Consider the following 11,981-nt stretch of genomic DNA (forward strand, 5'->3'; position numbering starts at 1 on the left):
TTTTATTATCTTTAGGCATTCCCTAGTTACATGCATGTTGCTGCTCTAAAGGGCAGGGGTCACACAGCGGCAACATGAAGTGCGCTTAAAACATTAGCATAAACGTGCATCAACCTTTGCAATTTATGAAGTGAAACGAGCCTAGACTGGGTTCATCTTGAGTGCACTTCCTGTTTCCTCCGAAATTGCTCATACTCTGGTTGACTTATCAGACATTCAGCTGTGGTTTCCTGTAAGACAGCTCAAAAACAAAGCAGACTGCACACACACACAGTTATTATGAAATGGTTAATACGAAATAGTAGACAATATGAGATAACTTATGTACAATTATTCTATCATTTCACCTCAGCAGTCGCTGCATGATGAAGGATGAAGTCAGGTGTACAGAGAGTTAAATCCAACACAAACTGGTTAGTTACGATGTAACAGTAAACTGCAGGTGAATCACAAAAAACAAAGGTGCATGCAAAAATGCATCAGGGTGTTTTGTGGGGAATATTTCAGTCCATTTTGAAAACGCATCAACTATGACTAGGCAATACTTTTTCCCTTCACTTTGGTTTAACTCTATAAAGTCCATATGGATTACTTGAAACGGATATTGAGCTGTGGGGAAACGGCCCCTTCGTGGTCTTAAGTTTCCCTGTGGATTATGTTTAGCACATGTTAAACATGCCCTACAAAAATTTTTTGAATAAGAGTTAAAACCATATGTGGTAAAATATTGATGTATCTGTCCTACCATCCCTCCTGTTGAGACATGTGTTACACCATGGCTCAATATTGCTGCCCATTTGTATAGGTTTTTTGGTAGGATGGGTTTGTTTTCCGGTCACACGTATGTGTCATTTTGTAGCGTCGCACCGTTTTTTATCCATGTGTCTTTTTCTTGTTGCGTGCTTTGTTGTTGCATATCTGTTAACGTATTATTGTCTATGTTAGCGTCTTCCTCTAAAGATAGCACATCTAGCTGTCTTCAGCGGCTGCTTTTGCTGTTTTGTCCGCGAACGCATTTCCCAGGGATACTTCGTTCGTCCCTGAGGTGTGTGCCGCACATTTACATATTGCCAACGTTTTAGGTAACTGCACTGCTTGTAATAGCTCTTTCAGCAAGGTTGCATGTGTTACTGGTTTTCCAGTCGAGGTAACCATTCCTCTATTTTTCCAATATTGTGCAAAGGTATGAACTGTAGCAAACGCATATTGGCTATCAGTATAAATAGTTGCATCTTTATTTGTCATCAGTTTACAAGCTTCAGTCAGTGCTATAAGCTCAGCAGCTTGTGCTGAGAGATGTGAGGGTAGCTGTCTTGCTTTTAACACCTCGGTCTGAGTCACCACTGCATATCCGGCTCGAAGTATCAAGTAAATGTCAGGTTTATCCAACCAGTGACATTCAGAATACTAGACAAAAGAGAACAAGACACAGTGTTAGAGTTGTTTCTTGCAAGGAGAACGGACAGAGATATGCTCAGTTACAATCTCCAACCGCTCTGAAGCATACTCCGCCGAACCCTTTCTTTTTATTATCTTTAGGCATTCCCTAGTTACATGCATGTTGCTGCTCTAAAGGGCAGGGGTCACACAGCGGCAACATGAAGTGCGCTTAAAACATTAGCATAAACGTGCATCAACCTTTGCAATGTATGAAGTGAAACCAGCCTAGACTGGGTTCACCTTGAGTGCACTTCCTGTTTCCTCCGAAATAGCTCATACTCTGGTTGACTTATCAGCCATACTAGGCATACTAGGTTTAAGCTGGTCTTTGTAGCATAACGCGACTTTGAACTGGGGGTCTCTACCGTTGGAATGAGCCCATAAGGATACGGTGAGGCAGACAGTGGTTATCGTATTGTAGCTCAACACCAGACCTTGACTATTTTTGCTAATACTGAACTTTTTCCTAGTTTCTGCAGCGGAATCTAGTGACCAACTGGACCAGTCATGTCCAGTTTCACCAATCAGTGATCCCCATCCTGTTCCTGTGGTAGCATACCAGTTGTAGGCCTCAACCCAACTCTGCCCCTTAGAACCAGCATTATTGGTGAGTGAGCCATAAGGTATTATTATTGCCGTGGTTTGATTTTGTGGCGCGCAGAAAACTAAGCCAGTATGTTTTGTCTGTATGTCTTCTCCGCATTCTGAATCTGTGCTACGTCTGTGCCTTTCGTGAGTTATATTTTGCTGAGTTGTATTAGGAGTCCTATTTCTATTTAATCCCTCTTTTGGTGGTTCCCATAAGTACCACATGAACAGAAAGGTTACAATTAGGAAAAGCGTCACCATCCAACCTAGGATGGCGTTCCTTAACCCTTTGGGAGTCATTGCTGCTGAAATGTTTCCTCCTCTACTGGGTTCGGTGTCTTATAAACTCTTCACTGACTTTCGGGTCTATCCAGCCTCTACACGTCTGGATCCACCCTATTATCAGTCTTTGGCTCACCTCCCCTATCGGAGTTTTCAACCGAAATGACCTTTTTACAATGGGTCAGATGAACCCAAGTTGATCTTTCTGCTATTTTTACCGCAGTGGGAGTTGTTAGCAATACTTGATAGGGACCTTCCCACTTAGGTGAATGCCAGTGTTTCTTCTTTATGCTTTTTATTAGCACCCAGTCTCCTGGTTCAACTAGCTGGATTACCTGTTGGGAGACAGAAGGATTCTCATCAGCAAGTTTTTGTTTCTGTTTTTCTAATATTTTTCTCATGTAGTCTGCTAAGTTAGCTTCCTCATCTATTTCCCACTGATTCTTAAATTGAGGCAGCCTATAGGGTCTGCCAAACAGGGTTTCGTATGGAGTTAACCCCGAAGTAGATGTAATGTTTATGTAGAGCTTAACTAAGTTTCGTTTCCTCAATGCACTTCCTTAATCTATTTTTGATAGTTCTGTTTGTTCGTTCCACTAGACCTGCACTTTGTGGATGGTAAGCACAGTGATTTTTTAAGTTTATATGAAACATTGTTCCAACCTTTTTGACAATTTGATTGACAAAATGAGTCCCGTTATCACTATATATTCTCTCAGGGATCCCATACCTTGGTATGATATCCTTGCACAACGCTTTAGCCACCGTTAGTGCATCAGGGTGTTTTGTGGGGAATATTTCAGTCCATTTTGAAAACGCATCAACTATGACTAGGCAATACTTTTTCCCTTCACTTTGGTTTAACTCTATAAAGTCCATATGGATTACTTGAAACGGATATTGAGCTGTGGGGAAACGGCCCTTTCGTGGTCTTAAGTTTCCCTGTGGATTATGTTTAGCACATGTTAAACATGCCCCACAAAAATTTTTTGAATAAGAGTTAAAACCATATGTGGTAAAATATTGATGTATCTGTCCTACCATCCCTCCTGTTGAGACATGTGTTACACCATGGCTCAATATTGCTGCCCATTTGTATAGGTTTTTTGGTAGGATGGGTTTGTTTTCCGGTCACACGTATGTGTCATTTTGTAGCGTTGCACCGTTTTTTATCCATGTGTCTTTTTCTTGTTGCGTGCTTTGTTGTTGCATATCTGTTAACGTATTATTGTCTATGTTAGCGTCTTCCTCTAAAGATAGCACATCTAGCTGTCTTCAGCGGCTGCTTTTGCTGTTTTGTCCGCGAACGCATTTCCCAGGGATACTTCGTTCGTCCCTGAGGTGTGTGCCGCACATTTACATATTGCCAACGTTTTAGGTAACTGCACTGCTTGTAATAGCTCTTTCAGCAAGGTTGCATGTGTTACTGGTTTTCCAGTCGAGGTAACCATTCCTCTATTTTTCCAATATTGTGCAAAGGTATGAACTGTAGCAAACGCATATTGGCTATCAGTATAAATAGTTGCATCTTTATTTGTCATCAGTTTACAAGCTTCAGTCAGTGCTATAAGCTCAGCAGCTTGTGCTGAGAGATGTGAGGGTAGCTGTCTTGCTTTTAACACCTCGGTCTGAGTCACCACTGCATATCCGGCTCGAAGTACCAAGTAAATGTCAGGTTTATCCAACCAGTGACATTCAGAATACTAGACAAAAGAGAACAAGACACAGTGTTAGAGTTGTTTCTTGCAAGGAGAACGGACAGAGATATGCTCAGTTACAATCTCCAACCGCTCTGAAGCATACTCCGCCGAACCCTTTCTTTTTATTATCTTTAGGCATTCCCTAGTTACATGCATGTTGCTGCTCTAAAGGGCAGGGGTCACACAGCGGCAACATGAAGTGCGCTTAAAACATTAGCATAAACGTGCATCAACCTTTGCAATGTATGAAGTGAAACGAGCCTAGACTGGGTTCATCTTGAGTGCACTTCCTGTTTCCTCCGAAATTGCTCATACTCTGGTTGACTTATCAGACATTCAGCTGTGGTTTCCTGTAAGACAGCTCAAAAACAAAGCAGACTGCACACACACACAGTTATTATGAAATGGTTAATACGAAATAGTAGACAATATGAGATAACTTATGTACAATTATTCTATCATTTCACCTCAGCAGTCGCTGCATGATGAAGGATGAAGTCAGGTGTACAGAGAGTTAAATCCAACACAAACTGGTTAGTTACGATGTAACAGTAAACTGCAGGTGAATCACAAAAAACAAAGGTGCATGCAAAAATGCATCAGGGTGTTTTGTGGGGAATATTTCAGTCCATTTTGAAAACGCATCAACTATGACTAGGCAATACTTTTTCCCTTCACTTTGGTTTAACTCTATAAAGTCCATATGGATTACTTGAAACGGATATTGAGCTGTGGGGAAACGGCCCCTTCGTGGTCTTAAGTTTCCCTGTGGATTATGTTTAGCACATGTTAAACATGCCCTACAAAAATTTTTTGAATAAGAGTTAAAACCATATGTGGTAAAATATTGATGTATCTGTCCTACCATCCCTCCTGTTGAGACATGTGTTACACCATGGCTCAATATTGCTGCCCATTTGTATAGGTTTTTTGGTAGGATGGGTTTGTTTTCCGGTCACACGTATGTGTCATTTTGTAGCGTCGCACCGTTTTTTATCCATGTGTCTTTTTCTTGTTGCGTGCTTTGTTGTTGCATATCTGTTAACGTATTATTGTCTATGTTAGCGTCTTCCTCTAAAGATAGCACATCTAGCTGTCTTCAGCGGCTGCTTTTGCTGTTTTGTCCGCGAACGCATTTCCCAGGGATACTTCGTTCGTCCCTGAGGTGTGTGCCGCACATTTACATATTGCCAACGTTTTAGGTAACTGCACTGCTTGTAATAGCTCTTTCAGCAAGGTTGCATGTGTTACTGGTTTTCCAGTCGAGGTAACCATTCCTCTATTTTTCCAATATTGTGCAAAGGTATGAACTGTAGCAAACGCATATTGGCTATCAGTATAAATAGTTGCATCTTTATTTGTCATCAGTTTACAAGCTTCAGTCAGTGCTATAAGCTCAGCAGCTTGTGCTGAGAGATGTGAGGGTAGCTGTCTTGCTTTTAACACCTCGGTCTGAGTCACCACTGCATATCCGGCTCGAAGTACCAAGTAAATGTCAGGTTTATCCAACCAGTGACATTCAGAATACTAGACAAAAGAGAACAAGACACAGTGTTAGAGTTGTTTCTTGCAAGGAGAACGGACAGAGATATGCTCAGTTACAATCTCCAACCGCTCTGAAGCATACTCCGCCGAACCCTTTCTTTTTATTATCTTTAGGCATTCCCTAGTTACATGCATGTTGCTGCTCTAAAGGGCAGGGGTCACACAGCGGCAACATGAAGTGCGCTTAAAACATTAGCATAAACGTGCATCAACTTTTGCAATGTATGAAGTGAAACCAGCCTAGACTGGGTTCATCTTGAGTGCACTTCCTGTTTCCTCCGAAATTGCTCATACTCTGGTTGACTTATCAGACATTCAGCTGTGGTTTCCTGTAAGACAGCTCAAAAACAAAGCAGACTGCACACACACACAGTTATTATGAAATGGTTAATACAAAATAGTAGACAATATGAGATAACTTATGTACAATTATTCTATCATTTCACCTCAGCAGTCCCTGCATGATGAAGGATGAAGTCAGGTGTACAGAGAGTTAAATCCAACACAAACTGGTTAGTTACGATGTTGACACCATGGTTTTGTATAAATCCAGCGCTGCAGCATTCTTGTCTCTGTGGTGTTTGTGTCCTACAACCAAAACAGCCAAAGATCCAAAGATCCACAGGCTGATTAAGTGTCAGCAGCTTCTGTCTGTGGGTCAGACCTCTGACAGTTTAATTACCACAAGTGTGGTACTAGTCACAGGGACATGATGAGTTGCTTCATGGTGAACTGTCTGCACTTACAACATCCTTATCAGTTTTTTTTATTTTTGCCCTATCATTTGGATATTCAACATATAAAAGGGTCTGAAAATGTAACAGCTGACTGAGATGTGTTTAACTGTTGCCCATATTTATGCCTTCCTCTCTTTCTTCCTGTCTGTCTGTCCTGCTCTCTTTAAAATGCTCGTGTAGGCACCAAATAGGTGGAGGGGGGAGAACATGTAGCAATGGGTAGCAGGTATTTGGATTTTTCTGTAATAGGCCAAAAACAATAGACGGTTGTTACTGTTCAGAACAGTAAAATGTGATACTTGCCCATGTTATGGTTCTGTTTGTTAGTGATAAAATAACCGAATATTTTTGAATATATATACCTTCTTTAGTCTTGTATTTTGAGTTCATGACACTGTGTATTCACAACAGCTGTTTCTCAACTGTCTAAAGGTCACAAAAATAAACTTGTGATTTTGTGCTGAGGGTGCAGCAGGTCCGTGTACTTTAAGGCTACCCTCTTGGCTTTTATTTTGAAATATTTACCTTTACTGTGCCACCTGACCAGTGACGTGCGGTGAGGTTCATGGCTGGTGAGGCACTGACTTCATCACTAGCGCCCTCTACTATGAGGCAGGAGAACTGCGTGCCTCACCCAGTGCGTCTTCGCAGCCGTTTTATGATACAGTTGTTGATAAAATACACTGTACATAATATACCTCAGCTAACTAAACTATGGAAATTTATAATATAATTCATATAGCAAAAGTGTTTGAACATTTTAATAGCGACATACAGAGAGATAGCAATACGGTCTCACTGCACAGCAGGCCAGCAGTTAGCCGAGTCATTGCGCAATCCATGGTGAGGCTCAGCTGGCTGCTGCCTCACCGCAAGTCTCTTCTCAGTATTTGAACGGTAAATGTCAAAATTCAGCGATTTTGAATAAAAATAATCTAAAACTGGTGAAGTTAAATGGAAAATAACTTTATAGTATAATCACTGTATACATATAACAATTTAATTAATTTTTTTTCTTTTTACTTTTTTTTTCTTTCCATGATGGCAGGTGAGGCAGTGCCTCACCTGCCTCCCCTGACTGCATGTCACTGCACCTGACTACCTTTCTTAATTCTTCAAAAATGTGTGTTTCGTTCAATTTGATATTCTTGTTTTTATTTTTTAATTCTGACAATTGGTTTAGAATAAAAATAAATAAATAAATAAATAAAATAAAATAAAAGATGGGAATCCCGTGCCTGATAGTTCACTAATCTCACCACCAGCACGGATCGGAATCAGGGTGTACCAACTAGAGCTCCATGCACAGTTCTGGCTCTGGAACCAAACTCGTGGAGAGGCTGGAGTCTGTCCATTTCTGGATTTGCCCCTGGTATTAGGTGCGGGGCAGGGGTAAAGAGATTCATACATTGTGAGATTACATACAAGACTAGAATCATGCGCCTGGTGCAGCACCGATTTTTTTCCCCTGTGAAACTAGAAAAGGTGGATCTGGGCATGTCCTACATGCACTTGTACCGTGGGCTTCAGACCGTGTCTCTCAGACAGTTGAAACAGAGCCCTATATACTGTACTGTATGTCATGTGGCCTGGAAATGACTCGGCTTCCAGGAGGAGCTGGAGAATGTCACTGGGGTGAGGGACATCTCGACGACCTTAACCTGATGCCACCATGACCCGACTCTAGATAAGCAGCAGAATGTGGATGGATGGATGGAGGTGAACTTTGACACCAGGTGATGTTTGCTTTTCAGTCGTGGGGTCTGAGGCCTCCTCATTCTCTTCATTGAGACCCAAACACTGATGTCTGGAAAAGATTTGCAACGTCAACCAACAGTGCACTGCACTGGCCGGTCAAAAACATGCATATGCACATTACATCATCATTAAATGGTCCATTACAAGTTCCACATTCAAAATGATACCTAGGTAAAAGTACATAAGTATTGAGAACAAAGTATTCAAAGTTCTCATTATTGCAGAATTATTGCCTCTCTCAGTTATATTTCTGCATAAATCGATAGATGATAATTATTGATGCATTAGCAATTTGGCAGAACTTTAAACTTGCACTAGCAAACTAGCAGGAACTGTACAGTCCCAGTCCACAGGTTGGTGACCACTGATGAAATGATTGTCGCTCTGATAACCTTCCACAGTGGTTTCTGATAAGACTTCAACCCATTATTCAAATTGCAAATTCAAATTGCAGGAGAGTAGCACCATGGAGTCCATGTTTTTACCTTCTTTCATTCACAATGAAGGCAGTGATGGAGTTGAGCAGAGGATCTGCAGTGGAGATGATTTGCTGGATGTGTGTTACTGGAAGGGCAGATTAGAGTCTTTGTTCTACATTTTCATTCTTGACAATCACCACTGGAATCACCACCACTGATAATGATGGCAGCTTTTGACTTAGAGGAAATAGCGAATGGCGGAATTAGAAGGGAACAGGTATTGAGATTTTTAGAGAACAGGCAGACCAGTCTGGACTGTGCCAGTCATCCTTGAGCCGCACCATGTACGGGATGGGATCATCCGTATATAATCCAGTTTTATTATGTTCCCATATGATGTTGTTAACCAGGATAATATTGCAGTGCAATTTGCATTATAGCCGCCGGAGCTGCTTTCCCTGATGTAATTGGATCGATCGACTGCACACACACTGATATAAAGGTGTTATTATTAACTTTTATTAACTTATGTCAATAGAAAATATCTTCATTTTATAAACGTGCAAATATGTGATGCAAAACTATTGTGATTAATATTGTGGCAAGATGACCTGGATCAACCCACAGCTCATTTCTCCTAACAAACAGCATGGTCATGAACAGGCTACAGGCTGACAGGGTGAGTGATGGTGGCTTCTTGATGAGTAATTACTTCATAAGTTAAATCAACTTTTGGGATCCATATGTCCCAAAATATATCACTGTCTTTAGAGCATCATTACTCCTCAGTGGAATCAGAGCTTTCCGACAAGCTCGTTTGTCGGTGTGAGTCATTTATTTCTGTCAATAAACGAATGCGTAATGTCGGAAAAGATTTGGATAGTCTCACCTTTTGCCTGGCGTATTGCTTCATTCCATCTGAGTGTCTATTGATAACAGCGCATGGATGTAAATAGTGTGTGAAATAAACAAAATACTACTGTAAACATTTTTACTAATTTCAACCAAGAGAATGTGCATAAAGTTCAAGAAAAATGATTCTGATGCAGGACATGTCAGGACCCCCCCGGTTTAGCAGCTCGTGTCATGTTTTGTTATCAGGACCCAAATGCAGACAAAACATAAATGCTGGAAGTTGGAGTGAAATAACTTTACTCTACCGAAAACACAAGGAGCACAGGAGTAAGGGACGCAAGGAAACAGAAGTTCCACAGGGTAAAACAGGATAAAGCAGGATGAACAGACTCAGACAGAGGGGAGCACAGAGACTAAAAAGACACAAGGGAGGCGAGGGTGATTGAACATAGGTGAAACACATTAGGGTGGGGCAGACAATCAAATTGGAGGGAAACAAGACAAAGACAGGAAGTAAAAACATCATGACACAAGGAAAGTAACTACAAAATAAAAAAGGAAATTACCATGACCAAAACCAATAATAAAGTCCAAACATAAATTGTCTGTCACGGCACTTCTGTTTTCTGTCATTATTAATGATAGAGGACAAAGTGCAGAATAAAACCTTTTTTCTGGACTCTACCTCTGAAAGCAAAATGACTCCTCCTCCTCATACTCACTGAAGTGTATCTTTTTGGCAACTTGGTTTTGCAATTTTTCCTGATTTTGAAGAGAGGGGTTGTCCAGGCATTTATACTCATTAGCATATTAAATTTAGGGCTGAGAGAGGGAGGAGTGTTGTGTCCACATTTCAGTATGAATTCTATGCATCGTATGTACATGAGGCCCAAGGTCATGTGTTCAGGATTCTTTACACTGGGATGAGGACTTAAACCAGGTCCTTCAACCAGAATGTGATGTCTTTATGTGCGGACACATATGCCCCAGAATCTGTTCTCATATGTTCTCTGACAAGCTATAGTCAGACGGGAGTGGAGGGTCTGATTTGCATACAGACTGAGAGGAATCTGTTTTGACGTGTTTCAAGGTGATGAACTTAAATGTCAACTATAATTATACAATGTACAGATTTCTCTGCTTTATGTAAAGATGAAGCCTTTCATTATGAACATGTAAAGGTGTGACATATGTTGAAGGTGTACACTCAGACAGAGGCCTGGAGGGCACTGTGAGTTGTCACTGTGTGTCTGCAGAGTGATGATAGTTTTGTGAGTGGCATCTCACACTGCTGTCCTCGCTGTCTGTAGTGTGACAGAACATGTTTGTCTTTTTTTAAAGGTCTTTGTCCTTTAACTCCCTTTAACCTGATAATATGAAATGGCAGGTTGTATGAATAAGAATGCAGCTTTGCAGAGAGCGAGTCTGCTCTGATGTTTTTGATTTAAACAAAAAAATCCAGATATGAGAGAGGTGAAAAGTCCAGAACAAGGAAAAACCTTTGCAATCAAAAAGAACTTTGCACAGCAGCCCTGCAATAAATCCCACACTAAAGTCCAGGTTTGTCAGGACTGTGTCAGACCTCTAATGAAAATAAAGACACGTTTTATTTTTTAAACTACATCTTGATATAGCCAATTGGTGTCTGATGACGTTGGTGTCTGATTGACGTTGGTGCCATCTCATCATCGTCTCGTCTTAGTAATGGAAAATAAAGGTAATTGATGAATATTTTGTCATAATTTTCATCAATTAAATGAACACTACTTTAACCTTTATCCTTTCTCATTCTCTCGCATTCAACCTTCAATTTAGCCTTTACTGCTGCACATTTAACTCCTGTCCTTAACTAGTCCAAACTGTATTCTGTCACAGTCTGCTCTGCCCCTCTCCTGCTCTGCTGCTCAGCCACACCCCTCATCAGCCTAACTGCTTTCACCTGCTGCTCTCACCTGCTCACCATCTCCAATCAAGCCAATAGATATGCAGCTTCACTCCACTCACTCTTTGCCAGATGGTCTTCGCCCTCATGCCTGACTCTCCAGCACTTGTTCCCAGACTGCTAACCTGGTATCGACCCGACTTGCCTCCAACCTTCGCCTCACGTCTCAGCCCCGGTGAATCCACCAGCCTTCTGTCCCCGACTACGAGTATTGCCTGCCTGTTTTCTGTTCCTCGTCTGCCTGTGGCTGGTTGGCACTCAGCCTGTTCCTGCTCCACCAAGAGACCCACCTTGTCAGCTTCGCCTCGCCAGCTCACCTCCTGGTGACGTCAGCCCCACCGACTCCGTCTCAAGGTCTGGATCCACATCCCGCCATACTCACCTGAATCCAGTTCTCTGCTGCCATCCTTGGGTTAGCTCTGTACCTGTTTTGATCTGCCAAATAAAGACTGTTTCCAGACTAAAACCTGGTTCACTTGTGCTGCTATTGGGTTCTCTCCATACCCGTTACAGTATTCCTCCATGTAAAGGTGTAAAACTAAAACGATACTCATACAAACACATAAAATCTTATTCTTTTAAACTGTCTCATTTTTGTAGTTTGTAATAACTCATAATGGGTAATTTGTGGTTCATTTAACACCAAATGTGTAGAGAGCTCCATTTGACTCATCTTTGTGCCCTGGTCAACAGTAAATCAGATGAACAACTTGAT

At 41.4% G+C, this 11,981-nt stretch overlaps 1 long non-coding RNA gene across 2 annotated transcripts; it reads left to right on the forward strand.

The window, feature by feature from the left end:
• Nucleotides 1-1,735: 1,735 nt before the first annotated feature.
• LOC111229606 lies at nt 1,736-11,719 on the forward strand. 2 transcript variants are annotated; one of them, XR_002665409.1, is made up of 3 exons: nt 1,736-1,831; nt 1,911-2,047; nt 11,339-11,719. It is a non-coding gene; the product is annotated as an uncharacterized LOC111229606 (long non-coding RNA). The 2 variants fall into 2 exon arrangements; XR_002665410.1 differs by having other exon boundaries at nt 1,738-1,831; nt 11,383-11,719.
• The last annotated feature ends 262 nt before the right edge of the window (nt 11,720-11,981 follow it).

This window comes from Seriola dumerili, unplaced genomic scaffold (genome assembly GCF_002260705.1).
Source record: "Seriola dumerili isolate Sdu_G_001 unplaced genomic scaffold, Sdu_1.0 BDQW01000017.1, whole genome shotgun sequence".
In the NCBI taxonomy this organism is placed as follows: Eukaryota; Metazoa; Chordata; class Actinopteri; order Carangiformes; family Carangidae; genus Seriola; species Seriola dumerili.